The sequence below is a fragment of the Meriones unguiculatus genome, chromosome 21, assembly GCF_030254825.1.
Source record: "Meriones unguiculatus strain TT.TT164.6M chromosome 21, Bangor_MerUng_6.1, whole genome shotgun sequence".
NCBI classification, from domain to species: domain Eukaryota; kingdom Metazoa; phylum Chordata; class Mammalia; order Rodentia; family Muridae; genus Meriones; species Meriones unguiculatus.
In genome coordinates this window covers 11,747,120-11,770,087 of record NC_083368.1, presented here as the reverse complement: position 1 = coordinate 11,770,087, position 22,968 = coordinate 11,747,120, and the positions used below count along the sequence as shown (strand labels likewise).

Below are 22,968 nucleotides of genomic sequence, written 5' to 3'. Positions count from 1 at the left end.
GGCGTCCTCTGTTTACGAAAGTTCTCTGTCTTTGGTTTCAACCACTCCGCCTCCGACCGAGGACTTTCTCCACCTTTCTGGGAGGGTCAAGGTGACTCCCAGACCTAGTAACCGGAGCCTCAAAAACTTCCGGGGGTGGGGGGTGAGGCGCTGCACTGGCCTCCCGAAGGTGGTGGCCGCTCAGCAGCACACCCCCGGCTGTCCGGTTTCTACAGCTACCCCCCACCCTTCGTAGCGAATCAAGACACTTCGGTTTAATGTGGAGCGAAATTCCAGGGTTGCCTACAGCGACATGTGAATTTGGATAGCAGAACGAATCCAAAATTTGAGTTGAGCTATCTAGGTTGCACGCCTTTTCCGGCCATTACGACCATGCTTTGAGAGCTGTGTAGCCCTGACCTTCGAAGGCCTCCAAAAGGCAGTGTTTGTGGAAACACTTTCTAGAACCAGTCCGATTAATTGATCATCCGTGTCTGGCCACCCAAGGCTTAAGAGACTGCTGTGTTAGTAAAGAGTGCGTACCTTTAATCTCTGCCCTCAAGAGGTAGAGGCAGGAGTTCGAGGGTAGCCAGGTACACAGAGAAAGTCCCAGGACAGGAGAGGCTACCCAGAGAAAACCTGTCTCGAACTCCCTCTCCCGAAAAGAAAAATGTGCTCAAGAAGAAATGTTCTATAGTACATTGAATATTATGTGTGAAAGGATATTATGTGTTAACTTAGATAACTTAGTAATGGCATGAGAAGACTTAGGTTAGTAGGGAACCGTAACTCCTGTTAAGGCAATCCGTTGCCAATACATAGTATCGTTTTTAAACCGTTTCCACTGACAGGATCTAATAGAAAACGTATCTCTCAAGTAGCAGGTGCTATAAATGTTTCATCCTCACATCTTTCTCGGTAAATAATTATTCCCTTTTAACAAGTGATGAGATTATACCAGAAGTAGTATGATTCACAAGTTCACAATTAGGTTAAGTGTGGTGGCAATCTTCTGGCTGCGCTCTTGAGAGTGTTGATATCAGTTCTGTAAACCAATCTCTGTCTTGATAGAAGTTAAGACAAGATTTGAAATTCTGATAACCGGACTTAAACAACACGGTTGAAGGTAATAACAATTTCTGAGCAGATTTTAAGTCAACACTTTGAGGAAAGTAGAATACGGAATTATATTTCAGGCATCAGCAACATGCCTTTTGCTTTTCTTTTGTTCTACCGTTCTTAATGCCTCAAAAATCACTTATTTCCCCCACATCCGCACAATCTCACTCTCCTATAGCTGTGGCTCTTCCCCAATACTAAACTACCAGCTCTTAGCCATACTCTTTCCACTCTTTGAAAATAGCCCAGCCAGCAAGCTCCAGGAGTTTTTCAGAAAAGTGGGAGGAAGGATTGAGGGAGTCAGAGGGGTCAAGGACACTACAAGAAGACTTAACAAAGTCAACTACCTGGCTCATGGGACTCAAAAAGACTGAGCCACCAGTCAAAGAGTGTGCATGGGCCGGGCCTAGACTCCTCCCAACACACACACACACACACACACACACACACACACACACGTAGTAGATGTGTAGCCTGGTCATCATGTGGATCCCCTAACAATGGGAGATGGGGCTGTCTCAGACTCTGTTCCCTGCCTTTGGATCCCTTTCCCATAGCTGGGCTGGCTTGCCTGGCCTCACTGGGAGAGGATGAGCTTAGTCCTGTTGTGACTTGAGGTGCCAGGGTGGGTTAGTACCCATCACGGAACCTTCTCTAAGAAAAAGAGGGGGAATGGAGGAGGGGCCCAAGAAGACGGGATTGGGAGGAGAGGGGGGAGAGGCTGGTATCAGCTGTAAAGTGATTAAATAAAAAATAAAAACTTATCAATTCAAAAAAGAAGTGACAATACTAAAAATAAAGTATATATATCTTTATTTTTAGTATTTTGTCACTTCATATATATGTATATATATATATATATATATACACATATATGTATATATACTAGTTAAAAAAAAAAGAAAATAGCTCAGCCAAGCATGGTAATACATGCCTTTAATTCCAGCACTGAGGCAGAAGTGTGTGTTCTCTGTGAGTTCGAGGCCAGCCTGGTCTACAGTGTGAGTCTAGGTCAGCCAGGACTACACAGAGAAACCCTGTCTTGAACAACCCCCCCAAAATTGAAAAATGAAAATAGCTCAAGTGCAATTTGCAAAATCATACTTTAACAAAACCTTTCTCCTCACCAAGTATAGTAATTATCTGTAGTTCCGAGGCAGCTCCTAAAACTTACCTTTCTTCTGAGCACTTCCATAATAACAATACTAGTAACTAAACTGATATATTACTGTGTCTAATGTACTTTTCATATGGGGTCCCATGTAGTCCTCACTGGCTCTGTGACTAAGTATTAGTGTCACTTTAAGGTGAAGAAACTGAGGACCGGGTATGTATATCACTAGAATATGTGGGGTACTTTTTTCAGCCCCCAGAGAAATAGTGGGGAAGGAGAGAAGTGAAGAAAGCAAAGCACTGTGAGGTTAAGTTGCTCTTCCATACCTCAGTACAGGAAATGGAAAGGGCCTCTGCTTAGTCATATTTCGTTGATAGATCTGTTTCCTCAAATGCATCTTCACATGTACCAAGCATTGTTTATCCTAAGAATATAGATTATGCAAGGAACTGACAACCTAGAAATGTATAAGAGTGACATACTTTTTTTCAGAGAATTTACCTCTGTAATAACTTCAAAATGTTAGGAATAAACATTTGAGAAAACAGAATCTTTAAAGAAATTATAAATCTAGACTTTGGTTAATCCAGAAAAAGTTAAAAGCCCATTTTAAAAGTATACAACTAAAGTCCAGGGTGCTAAATCTTTTACATCTTAATAAACTGTTGGTCCTTAGAGTAAGTATATAACTCAGTGACAGACCATTTGTTTAGGATGTAGAAGATGCTAAGTTTGATTCTCAACACCTCACATCCACAGTTTATACACACTTACAGACTTCAAAATATTAATATCTTAGGCTGGAAAGATAGCTCAGCAGTTAAGAGCAATGACACTTCCTGAGAACCTGGGTTCAATTTCCAGCACCCACATTGCAGCTCACAACTGTTTTTAACAACAAGATCTGATCCCCTCACACACACATAAATGCAAGCAAAATATCAATGCACATAAAATAAGAATAACTAATTCATTTTTAAAAGGATTGCTCAGAAGGTAAAGGTGCCACCGAGACTTTACACCAATCTGAGTTCTGTCTCCTTGGACCCACAGGATGAAAGGATTCCCACAGGTTGTCCCACAGTGTGTGGAGATCAGAATGTGTGTGTGAATGCTGTGCTGCATTCACACACACACACACACAAATAAATAACAGATAAAAATGTTTTTAAAAAGACTTCTAAAAAATGGCTGCTACTATCAGTAAGAATATTGGTAGGATAATTCTCACAGGAAGCACAGAGGTGACTCTCCAATGCTCTTATTCAAATTCACGCTCCGTAGCATTATTTCAACCACATTATATTCTCTTAAAAATACTCATGCAACACGACAGTTTGTGTATAGCAAACTTCTCTCAAGAATATTCTATCAGTAAATTTGAAAAATATCCAAGTGCCTTGGCTAAATATGCAGTGTGTTTGTCTAACACTGTCCTAATAGTAAAGCTCAGAAGCACTTGCGTTTTTGATGCTAGTGCTCAGCTTTCAGCCACATTGCAATCTTGCTTTCACCCTTTTCTTTGTGCATAAATGTGTACACATGCCCGCAAGCATGCACAAGTGGAGGCAGAGCTTGATGCTGGGAGTTTTCCTCATTCGATTCCCCGCCTTATTTTTTGAGATAAGATCTCTCACTGAACCCGAGCTCACTGATTGCCTAGAATGTCTCTCTAGCAAGCCCTTTTCAGTGGTGGGGTAACAGGTACACTTAGATGTGGGGACTGGTGATTGAATTCAGGATCTCCTGCTTTCATGGCAAGCACTTTACTGACAGCCAACTCCCTAGCTCTCTTCACACATTTCTTTTATTTTGCTTTTCCAAGACAGAGTTTCTCAGTGTAGTCTTGGCTGTCACTTTGTAGGCTGGCCTCAGACTCACAGAGATCCACCTCCCTCTGCATCCCCGAGTGCTGAGATTATAGGCGTGTGACAATGCACCTGGCTCATACATTTCTTAATCCTCTCAATCCCCTGTTATGTTGTTATAATTAATAACTAACAGCAGTTATTATTTTAGCATTCACTGTGTCGTGGACACTATGCTATGTTATATGCCTCATTTCCTTTAGCTCTCAGAATAACCTGAAATCATACTACTATCTCTACCATTTTTTAGTTTTTTTATTAGCATTGTTATTATTTTACATGCAGTAAGTATTTTGCCCCGCATGTACGTCTGTGTACCACCCATGTGCATGGTGCCTTCTGACAGCACTGGGTCCCCTGCTACTGAAGTTAGCTAAGGTTGAGATTCTCCATGTGGTTGCTGTGCATGCACACACACACACACACACACACACACACACACATGCACACATGTACACACACACACGCATGCATGCATGCATACCCCTCCTCTGGAAGAGCAACGCGCACTCTTAACTGCAGAGCCATCTTTCCGGCCCCTCTATCCCTTCACATTCAGTGAGACTTAGTTTGTTGTTTGCTTTGGGGCTTTGGTTTAGTTTGGTTTTGGGTTTTGTTTTTTGTTGTTGTTTTTCTTTTGAGGGTTTTTGTTTAGTTTTGTTTTTCGAGATGGTTTCTCTGTGTACCTCTGGAACTTAGTTTGTAGACCACGCTGGCCTCAAACCCAGAGATCCACCTGCCTCTGTCCCTCCAGTGCTGGGGTTAAAGGCCTGCACCACCATACCCAGCTACTGAGTACTAAGTGCTCTCCACAAATTCACAATTAACTAATTTACAAGTCGTAAATAGATTTATTTGTTTATATTATGTGAGTGTTAACGTTTGCCTGCATGTGCACCATATGTGTACCACAGAGGCTAGGAAGGGCACGGAGTCCTGGGAACTGGAATTACAGATAGTTGTGAGCTGTGTGTGTGCTGGAAACTGAATCCTGTCCTTTCCAATACACGTGCCCTTAAATGGTGCACCGAAGAATGGTGGTGCATGCCTTTAACCCCAATACTTGGGAGGCAGAGGCAGGAGGCTCTCTGAGTTTGACCCCAGCCTCGTCTACAGAGTGAGTTTCAGGATAGCCAAGGCTATACAGAGAAACCCTGTCTCGAAAATCTAAAAGGAAGAGGAGAAGGAGAACAAAGAAAAGAAGGAGATAAGGAAAAAAGGAAGGAAGGAAAGAAGGAAGGAAGGAAAGAAGGAAGGAAGGAAGGAAGGAAGGGAAAGAAAGAAAAGGAAAGGAAAGAAAACTGCCGCGCCACCTCTCCAAGGCCAAGCAGTACAGTCTTGCAGTTTGGTGGTAGCCCAATCTTTATAATTATGAGGGTCACAGTTGAGGAAAGAGTCTATCTTTACAGTATTACTACATGTACCGAAATAAAACCGTAATTCTGTTCTAACAGAACACATTGGGGAAACAGGTAGAAGAGTAAGTAGAAGACTGATAGATTTTTAGTGTTTACCTAATATATAATACATTTAAAAAAAAAACAAACACATTAAAGATGGCTCTTATGAAAAGGACCAATCTTCTGTGTATGAGGATGGAAAGCTTTCAGCATAATATTGCAGGCCTGGGTTCTTGCTAAAATTAGAAACTATCAAAGCTGAAAACAGAAATATTGTACTCCCTATTTTGCTACCTTAAACTGACATTGCATGGTGAGCCTTTTGATTTTAAACTTTAGTTCTTTTTGTCCTCCATTATGCTCTTAAAAAAAAACCAACAACAACAACTAAGAACAGCATTGACCAAACCCACAAAGCTAGTGTTGTAGTCATACCTGCAGTTCCAGCACTGGGTGGGGAGAGGGGTCGGGGGGCTAAGGCAGGGGTGCTGTTATGAATTCAAAACCATTGTGAGCTGCAGAGTGAGATTTTGTCTCGAAAGAATAAAACAACAAACAAAATATAGAAACACAACTTACTGAGATATAATTTGTTCATCTAAAGGGCAATGTTGTAGTTTTTTAATGTTTTTTTAGTATATTCATACACCTGAGACCATTCATCCCCAGCCCCAGGCAATTACTTAGGTGCTTTTCTCTGTGTGTGTCCATTCTCTACCTATAAATAGAATCATACAGTGTGTGGTCTTTTTGTGGCTGGCTGCCTTTTCTCACCTACATAATGTTTTCAAGGATCACACTTGTTGTACCATGAATCAATACTTTATTGCTTCTTGTGACTGAATAATATTCCATTGCACAAATAGACTGCATTTAACCTATTTTTCAAGTTGGCAGAAAATTAGGTATTTTCACTTCTTGTCATTCACAAGTAACACTGTATGAATGTTGGTTTACTGATTTTGTGTGAGTATATGTATTCAGTTCTGTGGAATATTTCATTGAGTGTATCAAATTAGAATTTCTGGGTTACACAGTAACACTGTGCTTAACATTTTGAGGAACTGTTCAACTATTTTCCCAAAAGGCCATTCTATTTAATCACCCACCAACCGTGAGGGAAGCCCCAGACCTTCATACCCTTGCCATGGCTTGTACTGTCTTTGGTCATAGCCATTCTGCTGGATATGACATGGGCTCTGTTTTGCATTTCCCTAAGAGCTGATGGAACTGAGTGCTTTTGCTCCTGCTTATCGGTCCCTTTCACATGTTCTTTGGGAAATATCTACTCAGATTGTCTTTTACTAATTTCTATCTTTATCTTTTTATTATTATGTTGTAGGACTTCTTCATATGCTTTAGATGATTGTCTTATCAGATATATTATCTGCAAATATTTGCGCCTATTCCGTGAGCTGACTTTCACTTTCTTTTCTCTTCCTTATTTTCAAAACAAGTTCTTGTATGTAAAAGATCATGCAGTGGCCAAAAGATGGCCCAGTGGGTAAAGGTACTGTCAAATTTGAATTTGGTTCCCAGGGCCCGGAGGGCAGGAGAGAACTGGCCTTCACAAACTTGCCGTAGAATGTGCTAGTGCCACTAGCACAAGTAAACAAATGAACGGACACAGTCATACTCTTAGACCCGCTTTCTGTGCTGAAGCTGGATAGTTGTGTTTAGAATTCCAGCCTTACATTTGAAAATATGGAGCACTTCCCCGATCTGCATACTGTACCTACACCTGGGTGATTCTGACCTTTTCATGTTTTTTTTTTCTTTTCACTCATAGTTCATGTGCTATTGAAGCTAATGTTGACTTTTGACTTTCTCAGTAGCATCCTTTGCAGCATAAAAGGATCTTTACGATGAAGTGCTATTATCTTTGTTTTGTTGATTGGGCTTCTATTGTCATACCTAACAATGCTTTGCCAAACCCAAGTTTACAGAAGTTTTCTTCTTTGCCTTCTGCTGTATATTGCCTGTAAGACCACTCAAGAGGCAGGGAGGCAAAAGGAGCCACACATTTCAGGACTGTCTCAAACCACTAAGGGTAGGAGATATAACACAGTGGGAACATTATTGCCTTAAAATAAAATATTAGCTTTAGGTTTTAAGATTCTAGGGATCAGGTTTATATGGCAAACACTTGTATCCATTGACTAATCTCCCCAGCCCAAGTTCTGCAGCTTAAATTCATCCAGCAATATTTTGTTATGTCTATAGAAAACATTTTGAAAGTAGGTAATAGATTTCATAATTCCTGCTTGTATGTAGTCTAATAGTTATTCAACAACTGTAGGTTTAATAGCAACTTAATTCAACAGCTGCTGAACATATTCCAGTATATTGTTCTGATTTGACAGATTCTGTGAGGAATAAAGTAAACAAAGCCTCAGTATTCTGTTTGTTTATTAATATTATTATTATTAAAATAATTTGGATTTGGGGGTTCTTGTTTGATCAGTTTTTTGTTTGGTTGGTTTTGTTTTGTTTTTTGAGACAGGGTTTCTCTGTGTAGCCCTGGCTGTTCTGGTGCCACTTTGTAGAGCAGGTGGTCTGGAACTCACAGCAATCCCCCTGCCTCTGCCTCCCGAGTGCTGGGATTAAAGGCATGAGCCACCACGCCCAGCTGAAAACAGGTTTGTTTGTTTTTTCCATACAATATATTCTGATTATGGTTCTCAACTCCTCCTAGCTCCTCCCCACCTCCTTGACTGTCCAAATCCATGTACTTTCTTGTTCTCTCTCATTAAAAAAACAAATAACCATATAATAATAACATAAGATAAAATGAAAACAAACCGAATAAGACAAAACAGAAAAAGGAAAGAAACACATACAAGCAGATGAACACATTGTCAAATACAGAAATTCCACAAACACACACACACACACACACACACAAAATACAAAACCATAACATATAAGCAAAAGACCAGTAGGATAAAAAAAAAAAAAGAAAAAGAAAAGAAAGAAAAGTGCCCAAATAAACATGATGAGACAAATAAAATAATAAATAAAGTAGGTTCATCTTGTTTTGGCCTTGGGCATTGGGCCTGGCCTTAAGAGTGGTTGGTATCCTAAGTGAGACTGCATCTGGAGAAATATAATTTCAGTTGCAAGCAGTTATCAGTTGGAGATAGCTTCTGGGTTAGGATGTGGAATTGTGTCAGTTTCTACTCTGAGCACTGGGGCTCCATTAGGCCCTGACCTGTGCAAGCCCTGTGCATTCTGCCTCAGTCCGCCATCGTCCTGCTGTGTTGAGGAAGGCCTTCTTTCCTTGGTGTCTACCATCACTCTTATGGAAGTTTTGGTTTATGACCTGTAAACATGTTTTTATTTTAATCCCAGGTATGGGATATGAAACTGATTCAGATTTTCCACAGCAGCTCTTTCCCAACTGCAGGTAGTTTAATTCTGAGGACTCTGAGAGAGAATAAAGGCCAGAGCCCAACAACAGTGTTGAGGGGGCTTCCTCTCTGCTGTTCCTGGCTACTGTTGCTGCAGTTTCGACAAGAAAAAGTTGGAGATATACTGAAACAAACATTGGACTTGCCCCAAGGAACTACATCCCTAAACAACAGAAAATAGCCAAAGAGAACTACATCCCCTCTCCCCACTTATCTTTTTCTCCTACCTAGTGTTGGGGCGCTGGAAGGGATCAGGGTGGAGTAGGGAGAAAGAGGCATAAGAAGCATAAATAAAATAGTTTAAAAAAAAATAATGCCAATACCTGCCCCCTTCCTCTTACAATCTTTCTGCCAGCTCTTCCACAGACTTCCCCAAGGGGAGGGATTTAATGGAAACATTCCCATTTTAGACCAAGTGTTCCAAGGTCTCTTATTGTCTGTACATTGTTCAGCTCTAGGTCTCAATATTTATTCCCATCTACTATAGGAGAAAGCTTTTCTGATGTTGGCTGAGCAAGACACCGGACTATGGGTGTAGCAGGATGTTGTTAGGAGTCATTTTGTTGCTAAATTCCACTAGCAGAACAGTAGTATTTGGTTTTTCCTTAGGTCCCCAGCTAGTCTAGTCTCAGGTTCTTGGCTACCAGAGGAGGGTCTATGTAAAAGCAACTTTTATTCACCTGAGGCAGTTATCATCTTGAAGGCCTGCTGCCTCTGTCAGCTAACCTAGGCCTAGGACTGGAAACGTCTCACCTCCCCATAATCTAACCTAGGCCTAGAATGTTTTCAGTCTTTGAGACTTACTGCTGAATAAGCTCACCTTTCTAGCTCTTTCCGAATTCTGGCTCCTTCCAGTTTCTCACTGAATAGCTCTACTTGGCCTCAAATTAATTCCATCAATCTGTTCTAACCTTCTGGCTCCTTCTCATTCTCTTGCTTTTCTGTCTTCACTTGTGTCTCGCTTGTTCTTGCTCTGAAACCTATCTCTGTAACACTGCCTCTGAATTCCAAAAACTAAACTGCAAGTTTTCGATAAAGAAAACCTTAGGTCCAGCTGAGGCAGTACATACCTTTAATCCCAACACTCGGGAGACAGAGGCTTGCAGATCTCTGAGTTCCATTCAGTCAGTTTGGTTGCGTCAGTGAGTTGAGAGGCAATGCAGTGGAGTTGACTTTGTGGCAGTTTAGTTTCTGGAAACATTCTAGGCCTACATTAGGGAAATCTCCTAACTGTCTTGAAATCGAGCCTGGGTGCTCACTTCAGGGTTGCCATTCTATGGAATGGTCACCCCAGCATGCTGGCAATTTCTGTAGAATAAACGCTCCTTGCTTTTGCATACTACCTGAGTCCGAGGTCTTCCTTCAGCAATTCCCAGACCTAACACCAGAACATTCATAACTATCACAGTCTGAGTTTTTACTATGTGTTAGGCACTAAACAGGCATTTTACATATAATCATAACAAACAATAAAGTTTGTTGTCTATACAAAGACATGAATGTTACAAAAGAAAATATGCCTAGTTAGAATTAATGCTAGATAGAATGGCTTTTCGTCTTTTGGCTATATTAAATGCTTTATTATTAGTAGTATTACTATTATCATTATTATTGTCTGTCCTTGACTCGCTTTGTAGGCCAGGCTTATTATTGGTTTTCTGAGACAGGCTTTCTCTGTGTAGCCTTGGTGTCCTTGACTCTCTTTGTAGACCAGGCTGGCCTCAAACTCACCAGGGATCCACCTGCCTCTGCCTCTCCAAGTGCTGGGATTACAGGTGTGTGACACCATGCTCCGAGTGATTTCTTTCTTGAAAACACGCACAAATTAGGATATAGGAGACCTCAGATTAAACTATCCTCAATAAACTCAAACCCAATCTCTGCAGAGTTGACACCAAAGGAAAAACACACAGTGTAGGATGTGCATGGGGCATACAGTAAACCTTCTAATCTCAGCCCCTGGCCAGACATTGGTACACACATGATTTGCTCCAAGGTTTGCAGAGACCATTTCCACTGTGATTGTCAGCCATAAGATTCTCTCTCCCTCACATTAACTTATTTCTGAGATTCCAGACAGCAGTTAGGACCCGTATTAGCCAGATATAGTGATGTGCTTGAGAGGCTGAGGCTAGAGGATTGTGAGATCAAGGCTAACTTGATACATGCACACAAGGAAGGAAGGAAGGAAGGAAGGAAGGAAGGAAGGAAGGAAGGAAGGAAGGAAGGAAGGAAGGAAGGAAGGAAGGACAAAAGAAAGAAAGAAAGAAAGAAAGAAAGAAGGAAAGAAAGAAAGAGAAACAAACAAACAGTACCACCTGTCATGATGAAACACATCTTTAGTCCCAGCAAGAAAGCAGGCAGATCTCTTTGAGTTTGAGGGAAGCCAAGATTACAAAAAAAATTAATAAGATACATAAGATACATTTGTTTTTATGTTTATTTAGCATGTAGGTGTGTACCCCTGGAAGGTTGACAGTTTCAGGTCCTTTGGAGCTGGAGTTACATACAGTTGTAGGTCCTCCTCCCAAGGGTCCAGCCCATGGGTGAGGACAGAGGGTCCAGGCCGAGGGGTGAGAGGTACAGTCACACAGACACCAGGAGTCAGGCGAATGCAAACAGAGGGCGAGCAGCTGCAGACACCTTTATTCTGTTATATAGCTTTGGGCAACCAGTCAGGTTCCTCCACACCATCTCCTGCCATTGGTTGTTCTTCTCTAGACAGACTCTCAGACAGCTCGTCATCTCCTCTCCCCCCACCCCCCACCAACCTCACCACTTCCTAGCCGCATCAGTGGAAGCTGGCCTAGGCCTTGAGCCCTAATGGCCCTTTGCTGAGGATGCCTGCAAGTTGTGAGCTGTGTGAAGTGGGTGCCGGGACCTGAACTCAGTTCCTCTACAACAGCAGCAAGCACTCTTAACTGCTGAGCCATTTTTTTTTCAGCTCAAGAAATTTTTTGAGGAGAAGTTAGGCTATTACTGCCCTTCCAAAGACACCCTAACCAGTCACTACACTCCAATAACTCTCTTATCTCCAACACATTTTTTTCCCTTCATTCCTAAGGTCAACGCTCCAATGAAGGCCTTCATTTCTCAACAGGAGTGTTAGGTAACTGGAGACGTGACTAAATCTCATCTTGCCTGGATTAACTATTATTACGTCGTCTTAGAGGAAGAGCTTTTTTTTTATTGCCCAGCATTGTGTTCTAGGTTAACTAAAAACCCCGTCTCTGTGTGGTGATTTGGTTATACAGCTGTTTAAGATTAACAGCAAGCTTCACTAGAAGATAAGCCAATAGTAAATATTAATAACCACCTACAACACACATGCCTTTAATTCCAGCACTGTCAAGGCAGAGGCAGGTGGATCTCTGTGAGTTCGAGACCAGCCTGATTTACAAAATGAGTTCCAGGAGAGCCAGTACTGTTACACAGAGAAACCCTTTCTCAGGGGGGAAAACAAAGGTGTCTACTGATGAACAAAGGAGCTAGTGAAAACTAGACTGAGTCCTTTTCCTTCTGAGCTTCTTTCTTGTTCCTAAATATCTGCTCCACAAGATCTCAGAATGCCAAGCATATTCTTACATATTGCCTGTGGATATAAAACTCAGAAGAACTATGTGAGGACAGCATTATCATTTACCATTTATACATGGGATTGGAAGACACAGAAAGATAAATAAGTTGTGTGACCTCGGGCAAGTGATCTGCAAGGCTGCAACTCAAAGTCCTTTAGTTTCTAACACCCTCTAAAACTAGTCCACAGCACCCACGTGTTTTTAATTGCTTGTCAAGTGATGAAAATGAATACAGTCCTTTCTGGCTTCTACAGGAGCCTCGAGGGAGGGGTACTCACACACATGCACTCCTCCACTGATGGAGGCCAGAAGACAAACCTTGGCTATCTTTGTCTGGTACCACATGCCTTTTTCAAAAGGGAAGTGCAGAGAGTAAGGTGTTCAGCAATTAGTATGTCCAGACAAAAATTGTCTTTTGAATATGTTCAGTTATTAAACAAACATTCTTTATACTATCATTTGTGATGGTTTGAGTAGCTATGGCTCCCATACACTCATGTACTTGAATGCTTGTCCATATGGAGGGGCACTATGAGGAGGTATGGCCTTGTTGGGGTCTAACTGTTTAAATGATCTAATATTTATACCAAAAGACATGAGACATATTAACTGAGGCAAAAACCTGCTAGCTTAGCAAGGTAACTTTATTTTCTGAACTGCATATAAAAATATCTATGTATAAGCCGGATTCTTCAAATAAACTACTAGCTCTTTAGAAATCTGTTTATCTGTGTCATTCTACCGAGCTAGTCCACCTTTTTCTTGAGCTCCTCCAAACCCATGAAGGGTCTTTAGCGCTCTTTCCTGGAATTCTGTTTGACCTGTGTCCTGCCAGCTGCTTCCCTGTTCGTGCAAGCCCAAAGAGTGGATCTCCGTCTCTTACCAGGAGATCCTTCCAAAAATGCTCTTCTAAGACAAGAGAAAGCTCTAGTAAAGGTCCAATTGCTTAAAAAGATGTCTCCAGTTCCTCCCCTGCTCCCCTATCAGGGTGAACCATGTCACTGTCATGGTGGAGGTGCTCTAAGCCAAGTCAATAGGGCCCGAACCATCTCAGATTTACAGTGGGGTAGGGGGAGGGTACCCAGCTGACTTTGCCTCGGGTCATGAAGACCACAAGACCTCTCCCTAGCAGGAATTTAGCATGCTTATCAGTGGAGGCTGTAGAGGCATACCCAAACTGCTTCTCTTCAGGACACACCTACCTGGCTCTGACAAACCTCACTATCTACTTGGGCTTTCTATGTGCAATACTCTGTTTTTGTTTGTTTGTTGCTATTTTTTTTTTCAGGACAGGGTTTCTCTGTGTATCAAGCCCTGGCTGTCCAGGACTTACTTTGTAGACTAGGCTGGCCTCGAACTCACAGAGATCCTCCTGCCTCTGTCTCTGCCTCCCAAGTGCTGGAATTAAAGGCATGCACTACTATGCCCAGCTTGGTACAAAAATCTAATATCCTGTAACATTGCCATAGATGTGGCCTTGGTGGAGGAAATGTGTCACTGTGGGGGGTGGGCTTTGAGGTCTCCTATGCTCAAACTATGCCCAGTGTGACAGTCTCCTGCTGCCTGAGGAGCAAGATGTAGAACTTTCAGTGTCTACTATTAGTAATCAAGGAGCTCACCATCAGCCCCAGGACCCTGTCAACAGCAAAACACGTCATCACCAGTGCGACACCTTTTCCAGCCACCAGGAGCCACTTGTCTGTGTCTGAACACCTGAGTTGCGACAGCTTTATGACAGCTGCAAAGCATACACCTACCTCCTGCACCTACCTCCTGCACATGCTCAGAGTCACCTTATAAAAGAACGGACCTCTTTCCCTCGCTCTCTCCTTCCCTCCACTTCCCCCAGAAGCTTCTTCTGTGTTCCCCTCCCCTAACAAACCTCTCCTGTGAGGCCTGCCTTGTGGCGTGACTTCTTGGATTACATGGTTTATCTCCCCCAGCACCATGTCTGCTTGGACGCTGCCATGCTTCCCACTGTGATGATAATGGAACTGTAAGGCAGCGCCAATTAAATGTTTGCTTTATAAAAATTGCCACAGTCATGGAGTCTTCACAGCAAGGGAAACCCTAAAACATTATGCTAATATAAAAATTAAACAGACACCTCACCAAGCAGGAAACAATTCTTTGGGCAGAAATGCTGCTACAGGGTTCCACCGGGAAGTCTTCTCTGGTGAGGAGCTTCGGAAGCTTGAAGGCTTCAACCCACATCTGCCCTGGAAGTCCTTCAGTGGCGGCAGGCTGGGAGGATGGCACTGATGGAAAGAGTGTAGGCCAATGGCTAGAGCTGACAGGCAAGCCTGTGTAGGCCAGAGGCTGTGCGAAAAGTTCACCGGTCACAGAAGCCAGGGCCCAAGCACAGAGCCTCGAGTCCTCTTGCTGATGGGCATGAACACAGAGGGTAGTGAAGCTGAGTCTTAGGGACACGGCTGTGAAATCCTCGAGACCATTTCCAAAGCTGCAATTTTTGTATCAATTCACTGGGCAGCAGCTTTGCACTATCAGGGCTACAGCTTGGAGCTGGTTCACTAGCACATTAACACCATTTCACGGTTAGCTCACTAGTAGATCAAGGCCTGTCCGGGCCAGGCCTTTTCTGAGCATCCTGGTGACCTGTCAGGGACTTGTTTCTGAGGGCTAGCTTCTATCAGAGATAAATGGTGTCAAACTTCTACTTCACTTGCATTACATTATTCCGAGTAACACTAAATGGTCTCCAAGGTATACAAAACAGTTTTTAAGTTATATTCCTGACAATAGGATTTCTCAGTGGACTGGAACTTGCCAGGCAGGCTAAGTTAGCTAGCCACTGAGTTTCAAATATCTGCATGTCTCCACCTTCCCAGGGCTAGAATTACAAGAGAGCCACCACACCTAGCTTTTTAGTTCTGTAGGTTCTGGGCATCAACTTCAGGCCTTTTTGATTTCAAGGCAAGCACTTTATCTACTGAACTATCTTCCCAACTCTACCTCTGCCTTTTAAAGGAGTAGAGCTAAAAGTAGCATTTGGAATGGGCATGTCTTTCCTGTCTCATATGGAAAATGCTATAAATTTCCTTGCAAAGAGTTAAAATATTTTGAGAGTTTCCGGTAAATGACAGTCAGTGAAAGCATTGTGAGTTAGTAGATTGTTCTAGGAGGTGTCAAAGCCAGGTATAGATATGAGATTGTTTTAAAATAAAGACTTCTACCAAACTATCACCCTGTTTCATATCCAGGTGGCCTAGGGTGCAGGCCTGAATGTCTCTATGCCTTTTTTTTCTTGTTTGTTAAATAGGGATGTAATTCTTATGACTGTGAAGATCCAAAAATTAACACTTTACACTTAAAACAGAATCAGGGGTAGGGGCAGCTAAAGAGATGGCTTAGAAGTTAGGAGCACTTTGCTTTTCCGAAGAACTTGGCTTTGATTCTCAGCACCCACAGAGTGACTCACAACTATCTGTAACTCCAGTCCCAGGAGATCAAATGTTTTGTTTTTTTCTGGCATTCAAGGCACTCCAGGTACACATGGTGCCCAGACATGCTGTGACAGGAGAGGACGGTGCAGAGGTTCCTACATCTTGAATTCTTGCCAAGGTTATTCCAGATTTAATCAGAATTTGATCTTCCTAATGGAGGGTCCTATAGAAAATTGCCCAACTCTATTCTTGGAACCCAAGGTCAAGATGCCCCAATAACTTATGTAAGCTTCTGTTAATCTGCTTGCTTGTGTAAACCTCCCCCTGCAGCTGCTAAGCAAGATTCCAGGATGTGGTTTTCTGCCTTTAAGAGCCTTTGGTCTGTATGCTTGGGGTTACACTTGGGTCCCTGAATACCTGAATGTAGTCCCAGCTGGCTGGAATGAAGACTTTCAGTTGATTATAAACTGTGTCTGAGTGACTCCCAATAACATTTTGGAGGCCCCTAATAGGGGCTATGGGACCCACAGGAGCTGGGAAGACTCTTAGGAGGAGAGGACTCCTAGGAGGTATGACCCCCTGAGATGTTTCAGGGCTCCAGAAAAACCATGCCTGACCTCACAGCTGAGTGCTCTACAGGAACCCTGATGCCACCACCAAAAAAATAAAAAAAAAAAGTAAATCAAAAGTCATCTTTTCTGAACACCTTCAGAGGTAAGTTTGTTCTGTAGGAAATCCCACCTGGTTACTATACAAAATGAAAAAGTTGGACGTGGCCATAGATCCTGTGTCAGGGTTTCATGTGAGACATCACCTTCCTTTCCTGGTCTGTTCAGGTGTGTATGAACATGTAGTGGTCACCCCTTTTTGTTTTCACTATGTGTCCCTTTGTGTGTACATCTCTCTGTGTGTTCCTGTCAGCTCAGTTGGTTGGAGGAATAAATCTAAAATGGATGGGAGGGCTAGCCATCCTGAGACCATACTCACCACTGCCACTGAGCTTTTGAACTATTTCCTGCAGGCTTGCAGGCCCCGCCAGGCTGCCCTTCCAGAGGTGAATGTACCACAGTGTCTGGCTGTTGCTGTTACGGTGACACAGGAGGTCTTGTGTTCGGGTGGTAGCTACCAGTTTTCCTGTAATAACCAATGACTTTCCCTTGTGTGAGGTACCTTCCACATACCTCAGTTTAACACTTATGCCCTCTTGTGGGGGCCCCAAGCCACATAAAGAAAAACCAAACCTAGGTCTGTTCTCTCATCACTGTCAGAGGAAATTTAATGTCACCCCGTGTCCCCCAGTACTCACTTCCAGCTTGACTCCTGCTTGCAGTCCTGAGGTCCTAGTGCTATTCTCTGTATGGAGGCAGAGAGAGCCTCAGAGAGTGCCCAGCATGGAGAAAACAGTCCTGAGCTCCACTTCATACTCTCTGTTCTCTCTTTGGCCTGCTCTAAGATGCTGGTTGTGCTCAGGGAAGGGGGAAGTAATTTCCCCAGGCATGCCCAGGAAAAGGTTAGGAGTGGAGGTTCAACTCCTTATCCATTTGTGGTTTATGTTTCCTTGTCTACCAGTGACTTGTAAAATTGTAAGACCCCAAAACCCTTCATTTCCAGAGAAGCCAAAGACCCTTAACAGCCTGTTAGAAACTGTTTTAAGGTAAGGGGGAGTTGGGAATATTTTTTTTTTTCAAAAACATGAATGGGAGGATTAAAAGCACCTGTCAGAAACCTGCCAACGAATCCAAGGGTAGGTCAGGTACTCAAGGACCCAATGAATCACCCACTAGATTTCTCGAAAAGCTCTGTGAGACATATTGGATATTGACTCCAATAGACTAGATACTCCCAAAACCAGCAACCAGTGTAACACTGTCTTTGTCACAAAGTCAGCCCCAGTTTCAAGAAGAAAAAAAAAAAAACTACAGAAAATAGAGGGATTTGAAAGGATGAATAGGTCCTAACTTTTGGAAATAATTCAGAAAGTTACAACAGTCAAGATATCTCTGACATGGACTCAGTGGCCACCTCTTTTATTATCTCCACCCAGTGTGTGTGTGTGTGTGTGTGTGTGTGTGTGTGTGTGTGTGTGTGTAGGGTGGTGTGGGGAGCCTTGCCAGGCCACAGAGGGAGAGGATGCAGCCAGTCCTGATGAGACCTGAGAGACTAGGGTCAAATAGTAAGGGAGGAGGACCTCCCCTTATTAGGACTGGGGGAGGGGCAAAAGGGGAAAAGAGGGAAAGAGGGTGGGACTAGGAGGAGATGAGGAGAGGGAGGGGGCTACAGCCAAGATACAAAGTGAATAAATTATAATAAATAATAAATCAATTTTAAAAAGAGACAAAAAAGAGAGAGATTCAGCTGAAGACAGACAGGGAAAGAAACTCTGCCATGAGTGATTTCTGCTCTTGTGGAAACAGACAAGAGAGGAAATCAACTAGAAGAAGGGGTTCAGAGACTTGTCAGTATCATGTGACTGTAGAAAAGATATCTACAAAGCACCCTGTGTGTAGATGGCCTCCTGACAGCTCTGATCACTGGGGATGAATGTGGATAAGCAACAGAGAGTATTTGAGGTCCTCTGAACCCTGGGGTACAGAGTCTCAATCAACTGTGCGTCCTTCAGGTTACTATCTAGGCTACTATCTAGAGGAAGGAAAATGACAGCATTCCCACAACCATGTTTCAGACATCCTGCAAATCCCCATTCCCACACTGAAACAAAAACAAACAAACAGAAACAGATATAGGAATTCCTAGAGGTGGTTGGATACTGCCAGGTGTGGATGGCAGGATTTCCGAGATGGTCAGGCCTCTCTATGCCAGCACCAGGAATATGCAGCCTTTGGAATGGACTGAGACTGAGCAGGCCTTCCAGGTCTTGAAAAGGCCCTATTGTCTGCCCTAGTTCTGGCCCTCCAAGACAATACCAAGCCATTCTACATCCACTGGTACGTGGATGAGGTCAGAGGCATTACTTAGAGGGTCACGCAAACTTTGAAACCTTTGCAAAGACTGGTGGCATATCTGTCCAAGAGACTTGATCTAGTTGCAGCTGTGTGGCCAGCATATGTACAAATAAGAGCTGTAGCTGCCACTGTCCTGCTGGTAAAAGAAACTGAGGAGTTAACTCCCAGGCATGAACTGTTCCTGGTAGCCCCACATTCTGTTGAGGCCCTCTTGAGTGGGGCACATGAGAGATGGACATCGAATGCCCTAGTGACCCAATACCAAATTCTGCCTCTAGATCAAGCCTGGAATCAGTTCCACAAGCTATCAGCCCTCAACCCTGTCAGTGTCTTGTCAGACGACAACCTCGTGGGTCCCCTGAATGACTTGAGGTGACTGACCTGATCCAGGCTCTCTGACCTAATCTGACTAATATCCCGTTGGTGACACAAGACAATGTATTGTTCACAGATGGGATCCAAGACAGAATCACGTATACAAGGGCATTGCTAGTGACCCAAGGTGAAATATCTGGGCATAATATTTAAGCAGGTGAACATCAGCTCAAAGAGCTGAGATTTTAGCTTTGACTCAAGCATGCTGATGGGGGAAAAACAACACTTTCATCATATACACTGACTGACAGCTGATCTGCTTTCACCACAGCTCATGTCCATGGGTTCTGTACAAGGAAAGAAGACTGCTAACCTCAGCCGGAGAAGAAATCTTAGGCCTATTGGAAGCCATCTGGTTACCCAAGAGAGTGGCTATTGTCCAATGCAAAGGACATCAAAAAGGGGATTCTATAGAAGCCAGAGGCAATAGAGCAGCTGCGTTGGCCACCCGGGAAGTGGCTCTGAAACTATTGGGACCTCTCCAAGTCTTGGTAGCCTTGCTGAAGCAGTTTACTGGAGTGCGTGGGGCAAGATTGACTGGACAAAACAAGAACTGGCCAGACAGGATAAACAAGGATAATGGATGCTGCCAGTGACCTACCCATCCTGCCTGTCTCTGGATCTCCACCAAGCCACCCACCGATGGGCCACAGAAAGCACTGAATTCCTCGTACCCAGGAATTATGTTCCAAATCTGGGAAGGTTGATTAAAGATGCCACTTGTAGATGCACCTAGACCTGTGCCCAGGTTAAACCCCAAAGGGGGAAGGAAGAGGCCACAAGAGGTTTGGCTCGAGGAAATGGGCCTAGAGGACACTGGGAGTTGAACTTTACTTGAATCCAGCCTAGTGTTTTGGCTACAAATATTTGCTGTTGTTTGTAGACACCTTCTCAGGATGGGTGGAAGCCTACCCCACCCAGACAGAGACTGCACCAATAGTCACTGAGGAACTTCTTCAAGAAACAATTGCTAGGTTTGGAGTGCCCCTAGCTTTGAGGTCAACAATACCCTGGCCTGCACAGCCAGTGTGTCTCAAAATATGACAAAGGTATTAAACATTGATTGGAAATTATATTGTGCATATAGGCCACAGAGCTCAGGTCAGACAGAAAGGATGAACAGAACTCTTAACGAGACTCTGACCCAATTGGTACTAGAAACTTGAGAAAAATTGGGCCAACCTCCTCCACTTTGCCTTGCTCATGGCCTGAGTAGGGGCTTCCTCCTTTTGAATTATGTTTGGGAGACTTCATCCCATCCTCTCCAAACTCTGAGATGGTCCCAAGGCAGAAATGTCTAATCACTCTCTTTTCAAGTTCTTGCAGGCAAAGCTGGGCACAGTGGAGCACGCCTTTAGTCTCAGCATTCTGGAGGCAGAGGCAGTCGGTTCTCTGAGTTAGAAGCCAGCCTGGTCTAAAATGTGGGTCCAGGACAGCCAGGACAATCACACAGAGAAACCCTGTCATGACAAAATGTCCTTGCAGGCTTTTCAGGAAGCTTGTCAGAACATTGATCTGACTGTGAAGGGAATTCTGATATCTTCTCTCTCCTAGAGTGTCCACCATTTCCAGCCAGGAGACTTGGTTTGGAAAACCTGGACCCTGGTACCTGTCTGGAAGAGACCCAACAAGTCATCCTCATTACCCCAACTGCGGTCGAAGTAGCTGGTATCATCCCTTGAAAAAAGGCCACTGAGGACAATGATGAACTGTTACTTAGAAGCTGGACCTCCTAAAGATAAGACTAACAGGAGTTTGCTGACCCAGGATATACAATCCTCATCAGCCCCAAACCCAGGCATGGGAATTCAGGAAAACCAGGCATGAGAAACTGTATTTATGTCCCTTATAATGGGGAACAATATGGGTCTGGGGGTGGGGATGGAATCAGTAAATCAGGCTATGGAGAAGTCTAGCTAGAAAAATGCCTTCAGGGATCATGGTTTCATGCATGCCCTGCCAATGGTGGGTTGTGCTGCCAAGGACAAGTTACCTGCACCATGTCTTCAGATTACTGGCTTGCTTGTACTAACAATTTGACTAAATGTGCCTCCTCTGACTTCCTGGAAAGGTCACACGCCCGCTCTATGTATACAGGTCTGTTATCCCTCAAGTATACGCCTACCATAGAGAGGAGGGGAGAGCTCATGTTGGCCCTGGCTCAGTGTTGACGAAGGTCAAATGAGCCCCTTGATTCTTGGGAACTAAACCTAAGGGGACTCAGTAGACTCAGACCTAGGCCATCCAGGCTGGTGAGCCAGGATGACTACCTCACAGAGGTAGTCCTACAGAACTGAAGGAAGCTGCCTGACCTCTGTGTCTATAGGGAGAACCGACACCTCCTCCATTCTAATATACAGATTTCTGGAGTCTGTCATCCTTGCTTGGTTTCCATTATGTCTGCAACAGTAAGTTGTTCCAGAGAATGTAGGCATGGCCAGTAATTCAACCACAAGGTTTGGGAGGGAAAGGAAGAGCTGATCCCTGAAAGCAAAGAACTTGAATTAAAGAATGTGATGTGTCATTACCTGTCCTCTGCTGAGCTCTGAATCTATTATCCGAATGAGTCATCACAAAAACTGCACAGGAGTTCTGTCTCTTGCCACTGGTTTTGTTTGCTTGCTTGTTTTGTTTTGTTGTTGATTTTGAGACAGGTGGCCCTTAAAGGCTCATTCTGTAGTCCAGGTTGTCCTTGAACTCAGAGCAATGCTTCTGCCTCAGCCTCCCAAGTATTACAGGCACTGGCCATTACATCTGCTCATTTCTCTCTTTGTGTAAATAGATAAACTGAGGATTTCAGAGGCTTAAAGTAAGTACTAGAGCCTCTAAGATTGACATCCTTCCATTGACATCTTAGAGAAAAAAATCCCCAGGATTCAGGGATTTAATCTAGAAGAACTCAGCATTTTCGTCAATGTGAACTGGTAGGAAGGATTCAAAAAGTAATTTTTTTCAGTACTGCATGGCCCCAGCTGGAGCCCAGAGCACTACTAATGAATACTTCTAGTAGGCACACGCTCAGTTTGAAGAGATCCTGAGCAACACTTGCTTTTAATACGATTAGAAACAAACAGACAAACAGAGCTAATCGTCTGAAGCTGTCTTGTCTAACCACATACGGCGATGGATGCTCACGGTCGGGCAGAGCTGGCGGAGCAGCCTGAGGAAGGGCACGGCAGCTTCTCAGAACAGCGCTGCGCTCCAGACACCCCTGCAGAAAGGACTTTGCAAAGATGAAGATGATATGCTCATTCCACAGGCGCTTCTGTGCTCTGAGTGTACAAACCCTCAAGGACATGGGAGTCAGTGAGGAAGTAAGGGAGCTGCATTGATGGCTCAGTGGTTCAGGGAGCTTGTTCCCGCAGAGGACTGGGGTTCAGTTCTCAACACCCACATTAGGTGGCTCACAACTCCATCTTCAAGGAATATAACACCCTCTTCTGGGCTTTTGCTTTTGAGTTGCTTTTGAGAGTATTTGTTCTTAAAAATAATTTTTAAAAGGAAAAGAAAATGAAAAGGAGAGTATTTGTTCTTACATGTGCTTGGCCACATACACATAAAAATAAAATCTAAAATAAAAAATAAATAAGTGATGTAAGAAATAGAATAGCTGACTACATTTAGTCATACTACAATGCTTATATATTTCAAAACACTGAACATCACAATTCTACATCCATTTTATTTGTATTTTAAAAAATGAAGTAGAGGGCAAACAAGATGGCTCAGTAGGTAAAAGTGATTGGTCCCAAGCTTGA

The 22,968-nt window shown here is 43.4% G+C and overlaps 1 pseudogene; it reads left to right on the top strand.

The window, feature by feature from the left end:
* Positions 1–22,968, top strand: part of LOC110558429 (putative elongation factor 1-alpha-like 3) — a 105,185-nt pseudogene that overhangs the window by 319 nt on the left and 81,898 nt on the right.